This window comes from Cherax quadricarinatus, chromosome 8 (genome assembly GCF_038502225.1).
Source record: "Cherax quadricarinatus isolate ZL_2023a chromosome 8, ASM3850222v1, whole genome shotgun sequence".
In the NCBI taxonomy this organism is placed as follows: Eukaryota; Metazoa; Arthropoda; class Malacostraca; order Decapoda; family Parastacidae; genus Cherax; species Cherax quadricarinatus.
This window is the reverse complement of record NC_091299.1, coordinates 31,128,550-31,144,589: the sequence shown is the minus strand read 5'-3', so window position 1 is coordinate 31,144,589 and position 16,040 is coordinate 31,128,550. Positions and strand designations below refer to the sequence as shown.

The window sequence follows — 16,040 nt, the reverse complement described above, 5'->3', positions numbered from 1 at the left end:
ATGTCTACCCTCAAGACCATTTACAACATTAAAAGTATACTTATAAAATAAAGTCACTTTTGACTTTTTTTTCGGGGTTATCCTATGCAGTTTACACTATATATGATAACTGTACTTATGTGTACCTGAGCCTAAATAAACTTAGGTACTTACTAAAGGTAAAAAAAAAAAGCTTTTTGTCTCCCCTTTACCCAGTGACATTTTCTGCAGAATATTGAGAGAGAACGTCAAGGAATGTGGAGCAGCAGCAGCAGCAGTTGTGGTGATTATTATCTTAACATTGTGAGAGGAAAACCCAGGCAGGAGGCAAGTGTTCACTACAAGGTTCAACCCACCTTGAACCTCCATGAATATATTACGTCAGGTTCACACACTTTTTAAGCCTCACGTAAGTCACATTATCTGTTTTTAATACCGTGATTACCCGTCCATGTGGTTTACCAAAATAGAAAAAAAAATATTTTTAGTTATCTTAATAAATTAGCTTTATTCAGGAAAATTACAACCGATTTGAAAAAAAGATTAGTGTGCAATGGTTCCGAGGGTACAATGTGTTATAGGGACACATTACTGATATATTATATAGACAACCTAGAACTCGGTAAATTTAGTTTGACCTATTTCCATTGTATTATTATTTTCTTTCGTGGTGTGATACATTTGTTTGCCATCTTACATTGACTCCATACTAATATTAAACATAATAACATATACTAAGGTATAAATGAATGCTTATAATGGATATGTTTAATTTATATCAGATAAGAGGTACAATATGGTATCCAATATGGTATCCTGCGTAGTTGTAAAGTCATTTAAGTCAGGTCGCAGTTTTATGGAGTCATAATAATGCTACGAATTATCCAACAACTTAAATTTAGGTTTATTTTACGTTATGTTAGTGCTTGTCGGTATTTTAATAAATTTATGTGTGAGAGAACTCGTCGCTAGTATTAAAATAAATCACTCCGACTTTTTTGGGTTATCCTAGGTTCTCTACACATGCTGCTATGTATGATAATTAATCTATGTAACTGTATTTGTGTATACCTGAATAAACTTACAAGTGGACTGGTATGGGTGGCATCCTGGGGGACAAGATTGAACGACCACAATGGAAATAAGACAGATAGTCTTCGAAGACTCACCGACTTTCATAATGGTTGGATAACACTCCGGGTAAAACCCTGAACATATTTTATATTATCTTTTATCTTAGGTGACTTGGGAATTGATCTGGACAACTATAGACCTACGTATATCAAACTTGCTCTTACTTTCTAAAATATTTGAAAAAATAATACACAGACGACTTGACTCCTACCTTGTATCCAACATCATACTTTACCCCTGTCTGTTTGGATTTAGACCAAAAAAAAAAAAGTATGAATGATGCGATCATACCAAATGCTTGAATTAATATATACAGCCCTCGATAAAAATGAATAACCACTGGGGCTCTTCATTGACCTATGGAAAGCATTTGATACAGTGGACCACAATCTCCTGCACCTAAAACTAAATCATTACGGCATCAGAGGACATTCCCTCGATTACTTAAAATCCTATCTCAACGATAGACACCAGTACCACCAATACCACCAGTCCGATAACATTCTTCTTTGCAAATATACAGGGTCTAAAGCCAGCAACAAACAACAAAATACCTTTCATCCGTGGACTGCTTGCAGAGGCAAAGGCAATGTTCGCGGCTTTCACTGAGACCCACATAAAGGATCACTTGGACAACGAAATATGGATCCCAGGTTACAACCTATACAGATGTGACAGAGTGAACAGGCAAAAGGGGGGGGTTGGCCTGTACATTGCAGAGTCACTTGTTTGCACAGAACTGCTTAATGCCTCAAATGACGTAGTGGAAGTTTTAGCAGTAAAGGTCGAGAACCAAAACCTAGTCATTGTGGTAGTCTACAAGCCTCCGGATGCAACATCCCAGCAATTCCAGGAACAGCTGTTAAAAATTGACCACTGTCTGGAAAATCTTCCAGCTCCTGCACCCAACACCTTGCTCCTGGGGGATTTCAACTTAAGGCACCTAAAATGGAGGAATATAGCAAATAATATCGTTGCAGTAATAACACCAGGAGGCAGCTCTGATGAAAACTCACACTCACACGAGCTTTTAAATCTCTGCACAAAATTCAATTTAAACCAGCAAATAATAGAGCCTACTAGACTGGAGAATACACTAGACCTCATCTTCACTAACAATGATGATCTGATAAGAAATGTCACCATATCAAAAACAATATACTCAGATCACAACATAATTGAGGTTCAGACATGTATGCGTGGAGCCCCAGACCGACAAAATGAGACTAGTCACGAGGGAGCATTCACCAAATTCAACTTCAATAACAAAAACATAAAGTGGGACCAAGTAAACCAAGTCCTAACCGATATAAGCTGGGAAGATATACTAAGCAACACAGACCCAAACTTATGCCTAGAACAGATTAACTCGGTGGCACTCGATGTATGCACAAGGCTTATTCCTCTAAGAAAAAGGAGGAGTAGATGTAAAATAGAAAGAGACAGGCGCTCCCTTTACAGGCGACGGAAAAGAATAACAGAGCGGCTAAAAGAGGTCAATATATCTGAAATGCGCAGGGAGACACTGGTCAGAGAAATAGCAAGCATCGAACTTAAGCTAAAAGAATCCTTTAGGAGTCAGGAATCGCGGGAAGAACTAAAAGCCATAAATGAAATCGAAAGAAACCCAAAGTATTTCTTCTCCTATGCCAAATCAAAATCGAGAACAACGTCCAGTATTGGGCCCCTACTTAAACAAGATGGGTCCTACACAGATGACAGCAAGGAAATGAGTGAGCTACTCAAGTCCCAATATGACTCAGTTTTTAGCAAGCCGCTAACCAGACTGAGAGTCGAAGATCAAAATGAATTTTTTATGAGAGAGCCACAAAATTTGATTAACACAAGCCTATCCGATGTTATCCTGACGCCAAATGACTTCGAACAGGCGATAAATGACATGCCCATGCACTCTGCCCCAGGGCCAGACTCATGGAACTCTGTGTTCATCAAGAACTGCAAGAAGCCCCTATCACGAGCCTTTTCCATCCTATGGAGAGGGAGCATGGACACGGGGGTCGTCCCTCAGTTACTAAAAACAACAGACATAGCCCCACTCCACAAAGGGGGCAGTAAAGCAACAGCAAAGAACTACAGACCAATAGCACTAACATCCCATATCATAAAAATCTTTGAAAGGGTCCTAAGAAGCAAGATCACCACCCATCTAGAAACCCATCAGTTACACAACCCAGGGCAACATGGGTTTAGAACAGGTCGCTCCTGTCTGTCTCAACTACTGGATCACTACGACAAGGTCCTAAATGCACTAGAAGACAAAAAGAATGCAGATGTAATATATACAGACTTTGCAAAAGCCTTCGACAAGTGTGACCATGGCGTAATAGCGCACAAAATGCGCGCTAAAGGAATAACAGGAAAAGTCGGTCGATGGATCTATAATTTCCTCACTAACAGAACACAGAGAGTAGTCGTCAACAGAGTAAAGTCCGAGGCAGCTACGGTGAAAAGCTCTGTTCCACAAGGCACAGTACTAGCTCCCATCTTGTTCCTCATCCTCATATCCGACATAGACAAGGATGTCAGCCACAGCACCGTGTCTTCCTTTGCAGATGACACCCGAATCTGCATGACAGTGTCTTCCATTGCAGACACTGCAAGGCTCCAGGCGGACATCAACCAAATCTTTCAGTGGGCTGCAGAAAACAATATGAAGTTCAACGATGAGAAATTTCAATTACTCAGATATGGTAAACATGAGGAAATTAAATCTTCATCAGAGTACAAAACAAATTCTGGCCACAAAATAGAGCGAAACACTAACGTCAAAGACTTGGGAGTGATTATGTCGGAGGATCTCAACTTCAAGGACCATAACATTGTATCAATCGCATCTGCTAGAAAAATGACAGGATGGATAATGAGAACCTTCAAAACTAGGGAGGCCAAGCCCATGATGACACTCTTCAGGTCACTTGTTCTATCTAGGCTGGAATATTGCTGCACTCTAACAGCACCTTTCAAGGCAGGTGAAATTGCCGACCTAGAAAATGTACAGAGATCTTTCACGGCGCGCATAACGGAGATAAAACACCTCAATTACTGGGAGCGCTTGAGGTTTCTAAACCTGTATTCCCTGGAACGCAGGAGGGAGAGATACATGATTATATACACCTGGAAAATCCTAGAGGGACTAGTACCGAACTTGCACACGAAAATCACTCACTACGAAAGCAAAAGACTTGGCAGACGATGCACCATCCCCCCAATGAAAAGCAGGGGTGTCACTAGCACGTTAAGAGACCATACAATAAGTGTCAGGGGCCCGAGACTGTTCAACTGCCTCCCAGCACACATAAGGGGGATTACCAACAGACCCCTGGCAGTCTTCAAGCTGGCACTGGACAAGCACCTAAAGTCAGTTCCTGATCAGCCGGGCTGTGGCTCGTACGTTGGTTTGCGTGCAGCCAGCAGCAACAGCCTGGTTGATCAGGTGCTGATCCACCAGGAGGCCTGGTCACAGACCGGGCCGCGGGGGCGTTGACCCCCGAAACTCTCTCCAGGTAAACTCCAGTATGTACAACCAAATGGAGTCAGCTCCACTATCGAGCCTGTAGCTGTCGGAATGCCCCAGGGTAGTGTCTTAGGCCCACTTCTGTTTCTCGTCTACACCAATGATCTCCCCTATGCATCTGAACTCATTAAACCACTTCTGTTTGCAGACGACACTACTTATGTATACTCCCACTCAAACCCATAGAGATACAGCAAACAACGAGCTGCTAAAAATATATACATGTACTTGGATTATGACCAACAAACTCACTCTCAACATAGACAAAACATACTTCATGCTATTTGGAAACAGAGCCCTAAATATCCAACTTAACATCAATAAATAGTTCCCCTATTACAAGACACACTGAGGGTAATTTTCTAGGTCTTCACCTTGACTAATTTTAAATTTCAGTCCCATATCTAGCACATATCCAAGAAAATTTCCAAATCAGTAGGCATCCTTTCCAAGATATGATACTTTTATTATTATCACACCGGCCGATTCCCACCAAGGCAGGGTGGCCCGAAAAAGAAAAACTTTCACCATCATTCACTCCATCACTGTCTTGCCAGAAGGGTGCTTTACACTACAGTTTTTAAACTGCAACATTAACACCCCTCCTTCAGAGTGCAGGCACTCTACTTCCCATCTCCAGGACTCAAGTCCGGCCAAATATGATACTATATACCCCAAACAACACTCCTTACCCTATACCACTCTTTAATATATCTTTACCTTACCTATGGCCAATATCCATCTTACACCCTCTCTCTAAAATCTTTGAAAAATTAATCCATAAGCGTATCTATTCCTACCTCATCTCCCACAACATACTCAACCCCTGTTAATTTGGTTTCAGGCCTAATAAAAATATTAATGATGCTATTATCCACATGCTAGAACATATTTATACAGCAATAGAGAAAAAAGAAGTCGCACTGGGGATCTTCATTGACTTACGTAAAGCTTTCGATACAGTTGACCATGACTTGCTCCACATAAAATTGTCGCACTATGGTATAAGAGGGCACTCCCTCAACTACCTAAAGTCATACCTCAGCAACAGAAGCCAATATGTGTACACAAAGTTAATCTTAAGTTAATTTTAAGCCTGCCCATAATGCTCTGCATACAAGGGGCTTTGGCATGCTGCACTATAAAAATTGTATTCCTTGCACTTCTCTGGAAAATCCTAGAGGGACTAGTACCGAACTTGCACACGAAAATCACTCACTACGAAAGCAAAAGACTTGGCAGACGATGCAACATCCCCCCAATGAAAAGCAGGGGTGTCACTAGCACGTTAAGAGACCATACAATAAGTGTTAGGGGCCCGAGACTGTTCAACTGCCTCCCAGCATACATAAGGGGGATTACCAATAGACCCCTGGCAGTCTTCAAGCTGGCACTGGACAAGCACCTAAAGTCGGTACCTGACCAGCCGGGCTGTGGCTCGTACGTTGGTTTGCGTGCAGCCAGCAGTAACAGCCTGGTTGATCAGGCTCTGATCCACCAGGAGGCCTGGTCACAGACCGGGCCGTGGGGGCGTTGACCCCCGGAACTCTCTCCAGGTCTCTCCAGGTATCATGTTCAAATTAATAAATAAATAAATAAATAAATGGTATTTGTGCCTGGGGATCAACCACAGCCAACCACATTAAACCTTTAATAACCCAACAAAAAGATGCTGTGCAGATGATTACCAGTTCCTGTGCCAGACAGTACACCCCACCACTTTACAAAAGCCTGAATCTACTAAATATGTATACGAGACATACACTCTTATTATTATGCCTACTGTATATATATATATACAGAACATTAACCTCCAATATAAACCCTCTGCTTAAACTTCTCCTTGATAGCAACAACAGACTACACAGCTGCAATACAAGGCACAAGGCACTCTGACATCCCTCAGTTTCACACTATGCAAAAATGCAATGCACATCAAAGGCTCGGAGATCTGGAATTTACTACTTGAACTGATAAAGGATCCCCTGACAAAATGTAGTGCTATGCTTAAAACTCGTAGCCATAGCTCGATCGCTAGCGAACTCAGCTCACACACTGAGGTCCTGAGTTCGAATCTCCTCCGGTATGGATGGAAAATATTAGGGACGTGTTTCCATAAGACACCTGCTGTCCCTGTTCACCCATCAGTAAAATGGGTACCTGGGAGTTAGTCGACTAGTGTGGGTCGCATCCTGGGGCAAAACTGACCTAATTTGCTCGAAATGCCCTACATAACAAAGGGTTTTCCATATAGTTGTATGTCATTGATGTACCTTGAAGGGTACAGGGTACATATGTCCAGACATTGAGTCAACTGTTTATGACACTATACACTTCATTCATTATACATCACACAATAATAAAAAAATTATAACTGTAAATGTAAATCACACATGTATATTTCTTACACATACTATATATAACTGTCACTTAATATATGAAAGCCTACACTTAATATAACTTCCTTTAAATATATAACAGTTAAATATATAAGAGACAGACATAAAACACAGTCTCGTCTCTTAATTTCTGTCTATAAACATTATAAACATTATGTGTATATATACACTTAAGACAAACTGAATGCCATCTGGCTTGATGCGGATGTCAGCGCTCTTGCGTGTGGAGTTCCTTCCCATGCTGCGTTGATGGGTGAAGATGGGTGATTGGGTGAGACAGCCAACCCCTGTTGTCTGTTGAGTGGGCGAGTGCCTTTGGGTGAGCTTCCCATTTTCTGTTGGCTAGCGGCGGCCGCCCATTCCCTTACATTAAATGCCCAGACTCATACATTTGATATATATTGTAAAAATACTAGTTTTACAGCTTTTTTTGAACCTTGGCTCATAATTTATTTGTACACTATAGTACAAGAATTTTGGACCACAATGTGGCCTCTGTCCAGTTCAAGCACGACCAACTTTGGAGGATTGCATACAAACAAGCAAAGCCATAAATGAATTGTGAACTGTAGATGAAACTTAGCTTGATGACGGCTTCACATCCCGCAGCCACCTCCAGAACGTCCTTGGAGCCGTTGATGCAACAGCACCTGGGCTGTTAATGTAAAATTGGTTGTAAGTATAATTATCCCTAAGGGGTGTTGTGTCAGTATTTCATTGAATAACTGAATACTGACGAGGGCCTTATACTCACTTGTGTTGGGCTCAGAAACCCACACCTTACTGCTGACTATAGGATGATTTTGAACTTCTTGTGACACAAGAACTGCGCTGTCCCCTGCATAACAAATAAATTCAAAACTTGCCTTGCTCTTGTAGAGTGAGCTAAAGTGTTGGTTGCACCTTTTGACAGCTATCCGGTGACTTGATTGAAGCTGAAGTGTCCTTGGATGTCCACATCTTCTACTCAGTCTGGGAATACGCTACACTCCCACTAGTACACTATGTTCCACAAGATTTGCTCTTTTCACAGTGATGTCATTACAGGAAGCTGTTCACACTTCTCTGTAATTGTTCTGCTGTGTCTGTTGAGACTCTTATTAACAAAATGTGCAATCACTAGTGTCTTTGTTATTACAGCATGACGCATGAGTTGTCTCAACTAAGTCTTAAAGGAATCTGCCCTGCAGTGCCTCCATCACCCTGGTGTGCCCTCCGACACAAAGAAGTATCGATCATACGTGTTTCCTTTGCTTGCCAAACTTCCAAGATGAAGCAGTGCAGAATGCTTGATTCTTGCTGTCTGGGCATAGATGTGAGCGTATGCTATCTTTAACGTGGTAATAAAGTGGGTGCAGGATTTTCCTTAATTGTCCTGCTAAGGTAAGAGATCGATTTTCTTTATTAATCCACATTGCATACACTGCAAGGCTCCAGGCGGACATCAACCAAATCTTTCAGTGGGCTGCAGAAAACAATATGAAGTTCAACGATGAGAAATTTCAATTACTCAGATATGGTAAACATGAGGAAATTAAATCTTCATCAGAGTACAAAACAAATTCTGGCCACAAAATAGAGCGAAACACCAACGTCAAAGACCTGGGAGTGATTATGTCAGAGGATCTCACCTTCAAGGACCATAACATTGTATCAATCGCATCTGCTAGAAAAATGACAGGATGGATAATGAGAACCTTCAAAACTAGGGAGGCCAAGCCCATGATAACACTCTTCAGGTCACTTGTTCTATCTAGGCTGGAATATTGCTGCACTCTAACAGCACCTTTCAAGGCAGGTGAAATTGCCGACCTAGAAAATGTACAGAGAACTTTCACGGTGCGCATAACGGAGATAAAACACCTCAATTACTGGGAGCGCTTGAGGTTTCTAAACCTGTATTCCCTGGAATGCAGGAGGGAGAGATACATGATTATATACACCTGGAAAATCCTAGAGGGACTAGTACCGAACTTGCACACGAAAATCACTCACTACGAAAGCAAAAGACTTGGCAGATGATGCACCATCCCCCCAATGAAAAGCAGGGGTGTCACTAGCACGTTAAGAGACCATACAATAAGTGTCAGGGGCCCGAGACTGTTCAACTGCCTCCCAGCACACATAAGGGGGATTACCAACAGACCCCTGGCAGTCTTCAAGCTGGCACTGGACAAGCACCTAAAGTCAGTTCCTGATCAGCCGGGCTGTGGCTCGTACGTTGGTTTGCGTGCAGCCAGCAGCAACAGCCTGGTTGATCAGGCGCTGATCCACCAGGAGGCCTGGTCACAGACCGGGCCGCGGGGGCGTTGACCCCCGAAACTCTCTCCAGGTAAACTCCAGGTAAACACTCATTGCAACAGTGGTCTCTTGCAAGGAAGTCGCATGACCATGACACACAGTCATACGCTTTCATTAAAAGTGTTGTTGCAGAAGCAAGATGCCATTGCCCTTCCTGAGGGCTGAAAGGGCCTGATACCCTCTCCCCCCCCTCCTGGAGAAAATTTCTCCACACTGAGGGGCAGCAGAGGTTTGCCATAGGTGAACTATTCATCTCTTAACATTAATTTGATTTTCTCACTTGCCACCACTGCTGCTTGTCTTTTCTGAACAGCATTAGTCTGTGGGGCTTCTGGAGAATCACTAATTTTGTTTTCAGCACCGTGTAATTTTAACAGCTTTAATTTATCTATTGTCCGCTTATTCACTACACCTTTGTTCAAAACATCAACTGTCCTGATGATTCCATTTGCATCAGGATATATGGTCACAATTTTTCCAAGAGGCCATTGGGACCTCGGACCATCATTGTCAGTAATCACTATGTCACCAGGTCTTAAGGACTTATAATTTTCAGGAACACCAGCTCCAAAGAAGTGTTCTCTCAGTGAGGTGAGATAGTCTTCTCGCCAAATTTTAAGGTGTTTGAATTTACATCTGAGTTGCTCAGGTTCAAAATAAGTAGGATCCTCTATGATTTCTTGATCATTCATGGGAGGAACAAGTTCAAGTCTTCTGCCATGGAGTAAATGAGCTAGACTTAACACTTCTAAATTGTCCAGATCATCGGTAACATAAGTGAGAGGTCTGTTGTTGACACAGTTTTCTATTTCAGTTACAACTGTGCAAAATTCTTCTAACTCTATTCACTGATGATGAAGAGTCTTCCTTAAACAACATTTTATGATATCAATCATTCTTTCATAAAATCCTCCGTGCCATGGAGATTTAGGTGGAATGTATCTCCAACGACAACTGCATTGATTCAGCATCTGTTGTACCTCTGGCTGATCAAAGATCTTGCTTATACAGTGGACCCCCGCATAGCGATATTAATCCGTGCAAGAGAGCTCATTGTTATGCGAAATTATCGTTATGCGAATGAATTTTCCCCATAAGAAATAATGGAAATCAAATTAATCCGTGCAAGACACCCCAAAGTATGAAAAAAAAACATTTTTACCACATGAAATATTAATTTTAATACACACAAACTGAAAAAGACATGCACAATTACATGACACTTACTTTTATTGAAGATCTGGTGATGATTGATGGGATGGGAGGAGGAGAGAGTGTTAGTGTTTAGAAGGGGAATCCCCTTCCATTAAGACTTGAGGTGTCAAGTCCTTTTCTGGGGTTACTTCCCTTCTTCTTTTAATGCCACTAGGACCAGCTTCAGAGTCACTGGAGTTCTGTCGCACAACATATCTGTCCATAGTGGCCTGTACCTCTCGTTCCTTTATGACTTCCCTAAAGTGTTTCACAACATTGTCAGTGTAATAGTCACCAGCACGGCTTGCAATAGCTCTGTGAGGGTGATTTTCATCCATAAAGGTTTGCACTTTCAGCCACATTGCACAGATTTCCTTAATCTTTGTAGTAGGCAATTTCTTCAATTTCTCTCTTCCCCTCCTTCGAACCAGTTTCCTCAGGTCTGGCCTCTTGCTGTTGAAGTTGATCTATCAGCTCATCAGTGGTTAGTTCTTCATTGTCCTCCTCCACCAACTCTTCCACATCATCCCCACTAACCTCCAACCCCAAGGACTTTCCCAATGCCATAATGGATTCCTCAACTGGCATAGGATTCTCAGGGTTAGCCTCAAACCCTTCAAAATCCCCTTTGTCTACACATTCTGGCCACAGTTTCTTCCAAGCAGAGTTCAAGGTCCTCTTAGTTACTCCCTCCCAAGCCTTACCTATAAGGTTTACACAATTGAGGATATTAAAGTGATCTCTCCAAAAGTCTCTTAGAGTCAGTTGAGTTTCTGAGGTCACTACAAAGCACCTTTCAAACAGAGCTTTTGTGTACAGTTTTTTGAAGTTTGCAATAACCTGCTGGTCCATGGGCTGCAGGAGAGGAGTAGTATTAGGAGGCAAAAACTTCACCTTAATGAATTTCATGTCCCCATAAAGTCGCTCTGCCACGTCTGTAGGATGACCAGGGGCATTGTCTAACACCAGGAGGCACTTAAGTTCTAATTTCTTTTCAGTTAGGTAATCTTTCACACTGGGGGCAAATGCATGGTGTAACCAGTCATAGAAAAAGTCCCTAGTGACCCATGCCTTACTGTTTGCCCTCCACAGCACACACAAATTAGCCTTGAGGACATTCTTTTGCCTGAACGGTCTGGGAGTTTCAGAGTGATACACTAATAAAGGCTTCACTTCACAATCACCAGTAGCATTGGAACACATCAACAGAGTAAGCCTGTCTTTCATAGGCTTATGTCCTGGGAGTGCCTTTTCCTCCTGAGTAATGTACGTCCTGCTTGGCATTTTCTTCCAAAACAGGCCTGTTTCATCACAATTAAACACTTGTTCAGGTTTCAGTCCTTCACTGTCTATGTACTCCTTAAATTCCTGCACATATTTTTCAGCTGCTTTGTGGTCCGAACTGGCAGCCTCACCATGCCTTATCACACTATGTATGCCACTACGCCTCTTAAATCTCTCAAACCAACCTTTGCTGGCCTTAAATTCACTCACATCATCACTAGTTGCAGGCATTTTTTTAATTAAATCCTCATGCAACTTCCTAGCCTTTTCACTTATGATCACTTGAGAGATGCTATCTCCTGCTATCTGTTTTTCATTTATCCACACCAATAAGAGTCTTTCAACATCTTCCATCACTTGCGATCTGTTTCGAAAACACAGTTAAACCTTTGGCAAGAACAGCTTCCTTGATTGCCTTTTTGTTGCCCACAATAGTAGCAATGGTTGATTGGGGTTTACTATACAACCTGGCCAGCTCGGAGACACACACTCCACTTTCATACTTATCAATGATCTCTTTCTTCATCTCTATAGTAATTCTCACCCTTATTCCTGTAGGGTTGGCACTAGAAGCTTTCTTGGGGCCCATGGTCACTTATTTTGCAGATAAAATCACCAGAAACACTGTAATAATACGAAATGTTCCGATTGTATGCTTGGATGTTACTGCGGAGGCTGGCTGGTAAACAATACCACCAGCGGAACATGTGAGGCTGGCTAAGGGCGCACATTAGACGCGTCTCGGACGAACAGCGTTGAGCGGGTTTTTTAGCGGTATGCGAGGCAAAATCTTAGCGATAAAATGTAGCGGTGTGCGGATTTAACGTTATGTAAGGCCAACGGTATGCGGGGGTCCACTGCATAAGCAGCACCTGCAACAAAATTCGTTCCATTGTCTGGGACATGCCCTTTTGGCTGCAAACCTTCTGAATAATTTGATAAAGGTTTCAGCAGACAGTCAGTGTCTACTTCTAGATGTACTGCTCTAGTCGTAGCACAGGTGAACAAACAGATGTACACCTTGATGGGAACTTTGTCAACTGTTTTAGTTGAAATTATTGGTCCAGTGTAATCTACACCTATCACCTCAAATGGAGTGACATGACAAACTCTTTCAGAGGGATATGGAGGTGGACCTGGATACTAACATACTCGCATATCGTAGCGACAAGTAATGCAGTCCCTTATTTGTTTTTTCACACTTTTTCGACCTTAAGGTATCCAGTAGGACTGTCGTATATGACAAAGAGTGTCAGCTACCTCACCATGTAACATGTTACTGTCAGCATTTTTAATAATCAGTCTTGTTAGCCAATGATTCTTAGGGATCAATATTGGATGTATGGCTTCTTTAGGTAGTGAAGAACTATGAATTCTTCCTCAACATCTTATAATATTTTCCGAATCGAGATAGTCCTAAAGAATTAATCATACAGTGGACCCCCGCATAACGATGGCATCACATAGCGATTAATCCGCATACCGCTTGCTTTAATCGCAAAAATTTTGCCTCACATACCGCTTAAAAACCCGCTCACCGATTTTCGTCCGAGACGCGTCCAATGTGCGGCCTGAGCCACGCTCACATGTTCCGCCGGTGGCATTGTTTACCAGCCAGCCTCCGCGGTAACATCCAAGCATACAATCGGAATATTTCGTATTATTACAGTGTTTTCGGTGCTTTTTCTGGAAAATAAGTGACCATGGGCCCCAAGAAAGCTTCTAGTGCCAACCCTACAGCAATAAGGGTGAGAATTACAATAGAGATGAAGAAAAAGATCATTGATAAGTTTGAAAGTGGAGTGCGTGTCTCCGAGCTGGCCAGGTTGTATAATAAACCCCAATCAACCATCGCTACTATTGGTGGTACAGCTGCTGCTGCTGCTGCACTGTCAGCTGCTGCTGCTGCTGTAGCATCGTCTGCTGCTGCTGTAGCATCGTCTGCTGCTGCTGTAACATCGTCTGTTGCTGCTGTAGCATCGTCTGTTGCTGCTGTACCACCGTCAGCTGCTGCTGCTGCTGTAGCATCGTCTGCTGCTGCTGTAACATCGTCTGTTGCTGCTGTACCACCGTCAGCTGCTGCTGCTGCTGTAGCACCGTTGTTGGTGTGGCTTATTGAGAATACCAAGAAACAATTAACCCCAGAGGATTTGCCACCCAGGATAACCCAAAAAAGTCAGTGTCATCGAAGACTGTCTAACTTATTTCCATTGGGGTCCTTAATCTTGTCTCCCAGGATGCAACCCACACAAGTCGACTAACACCCAGGTGAACAGGGAAAAATGCCTGGAACTAGTGCTCATATTGGTGAATTTAAAGCCAGCAAAGGTTGGTTTGAGAGATTTAAGAATCGTAGTGGCATACACAGTGTGATAAGGCCTGTTCTGGAAGAAAATGCCAAACAGGACCTACAGTACTCAGGAGGAAAAGGCACTCCCAGGACACAGTGTCTCATCAGTCATTGCTGCATCTTCAATAAAGGTAAGTGTCATTTATTCTTCATTTAGTAGACTAGTACATGCACAATATATACTGTGCATGTACTACTCTACTATTGTGCATGTATCCTTCTCTTTGTGTGTGGGGAAATGTATATTTCATGTGGTAAAAATTTTTTTTTCATACTTTTGGGTGTCTTGCACGGATTAATTTGATTTCCATTATTTCTTATGGGGAAAATTCATTCGCATACCGATTATTTCGCATAACAATTACCCCTCTTGCACGGATTAAAATCGTTATGCGGGGGTCCACTGTATTAGGTTACTTTGGGGATTAGAGTGCATTTCCAGAAATTTATGTTCTGTAGAGAAAATATCTTTCTGTATTAGTTTCACCCAGTATTTAATGGGATCAAGAAATTCATAATTAGATTTTATCCCTGTAATGAATTTAAAGACAAGAGCTGTAACTCTTAAGAGTTTACCCAGAGATGAGTATTTAGATCCATCAGTGACTATTTCTGGTGTGTCTACAGCATTTAAACAGATCATTTCTGCTGTGTTCAAGCAGACTGTTTCTTCTGGCATAATGTGAGCTTTTTGCTGTGGCCAGTTATTTTCATTAGAGAGCCAGTTTGGTCCGTGGAGCCATAATTTATTATCCACAAATTTCTTGAGTGGGACGACACATGACAACATATCAGCTGGATTCTCTTGGGTAGAGGCGTGGAGAAAGAGATAATCTCTCTGCTACTTGAATCTGTACATAGACCAGCTTACTCTTATTATTTCTTAACCACTGGAGAACTGCTTCATTATCACTCCAGATCACGTTTTTTTTCAAGTGAGATGATCAAGTACTTTGTTGAGATAGATAGCTAATTGTGTATCTACATAGTGCTGTCAGTTCCAAAGGCCAGGGTGCAACCCTGGCCTTTGAAGTAATTAGTGTACTTCCTTCATCATTACCCATGTAAGCTGCTGTGCCATAACCTCTGGTTGATGCATCACAGAACACATGTAATGTGTACTTGTTTCCCTCTTGACCTATTTGTCTGAGAAATTGTATTTGATGAAGTTGTTTAAACTCCTTGGATATTTCATCCCATGCTTGACTCATTTCTAGACGCAAGTTCTCATCCCAACCGATTTTGAGCTTCCGTGCATCTTGTACAAGCATTTTACCTTTTATGGTAATTGGTGAGACGAGTCCTAGAGGATCAAAACATTGTGATACCTCTGACAGTAAACTACATTTGGCGAGTGTACTGCATGATTTATTATTTATCCTTTTGAGACTCAGAGTCTTCCTGTGTGTTCCAATTAAGTCCAAGCATATTGTTGCAATCAGGAATTTCAGCTTCAGGGAAATCTTGTTTGATAAGTTCCCTTAATTGCATTGAATTAGTATTCCACATCCTTAGAGGCATATTTGCTTCTTTCATCTCCTTGTTAGTTGCTCTGTATAAGGATTTCAAATCCTCCTATTTATTCACAGTACGTTGAAGATTCCACATAGAAACTTTTGTTTAAGAGTTCTTTGAAGGGACTTTCAGATTTCTTCAAATGTGTATTTAGAGTAGCTTCTAGCAAGAATGGAGAGGATGTTGCACCAAATAATACTGACTTGAAGCAATAAGTTTTCACAGGACTTTGAGGATCATGTGGATTTTCTGGCAACAAGAATTGAGTATAATCTCTGTCTATTTCTTGTAGTCCAACTCTTAAGAAAGCTTTGGAAATATCAGCTGCGTAGGCATGTGGATTTGTGTA

At 41.9% G+C, this 16,040-nt stretch overlaps 1 protein-coding gene across 3 annotated transcripts in view; it reads left to right on the top strand.

Moving 5' to 3' along the window:
* Positions 1 to 230: 230 nt before the first annotated feature.
* Positions 231 to 16,040, top strand: part of MsrA (methionine sulphoxide reductase A) — a 47,923-nt gene continuing 32,113 nt past the window's right edge. Inside the window, exon 1 of one of the 3 annotated variants that reach the window (XM_053772048.2) lies at positions 231 to 388. The gene's annotated coding sequence lies outside the window, so the exon portion shown is untranslated. The remainder of the gene's footprint in view (positions 389 to 16,040) is intronic. The other 2 variants (XM_070083016.1, XM_053772047.2) reach the window with 2 other exon arrangements.